This window comes from Sinocyclocheilus anshuiensis, unplaced genomic scaffold (assembly GCF_001515605.1).
Source record: "Sinocyclocheilus anshuiensis isolate Anshui unplaced genomic scaffold, SAMN03320099.WGS_v1.1 scaffold21, whole genome shotgun sequence".
Lineage (NCBI taxonomy): Eukaryota > Metazoa > Chordata > Actinopteri > Cypriniformes > Cyprinidae > Sinocyclocheilus > Sinocyclocheilus anshuiensis.
Window position 1 is genome coordinate 698,255 of NW_015536472.1, and position 369 is coordinate 698,623.

At 22.5% G+C, this 369-nt stretch overlaps 1 protein-coding gene across 1 annotated transcript in view; it reads left to right on the top strand.

Moving 5' to 3' along the window:
• The window catches only part of LOC107702518 (CLIP-associating protein 1-like), a 71,333-nt gene that overhangs the window by 37,121 nt on the left and 33,843 nt on the right, over window positions 1–369 (top strand). The gene's annotated exons all lie outside the window — the stretch shown is intronic.

Sequence of the window (369 nt, forward strand, 5' to 3'; positions counted from 1 at the left end):
TAAATTTAAGATGCCGTTTTTTGAGGGTGGGGTTTGGTGTCTGTGCAGTTAATCTATTAATTATTATTTAAATTAAATAAACGTTATATATAGCTATATATTTATTAATATTTAAATTACAATTAAAGGGCATAAATGTGCATGTAGTATATATATTTAATTTTATTTAAATTTAAAGTATTATTATTATTATTTTTGTTGTTGTTGTAGAGAGCCAAACACTCTGATAATGTGGTGAATTTTATATATTAATATATACATTTATATTTAATGTATATTTAGGACATTAACTGTAAATGTGTACTGTATACGTGATTGTGCGAAATTTAAAACCCTGTTTTTTGGAGTTTTTTTTTTTTGGGTGTTTAT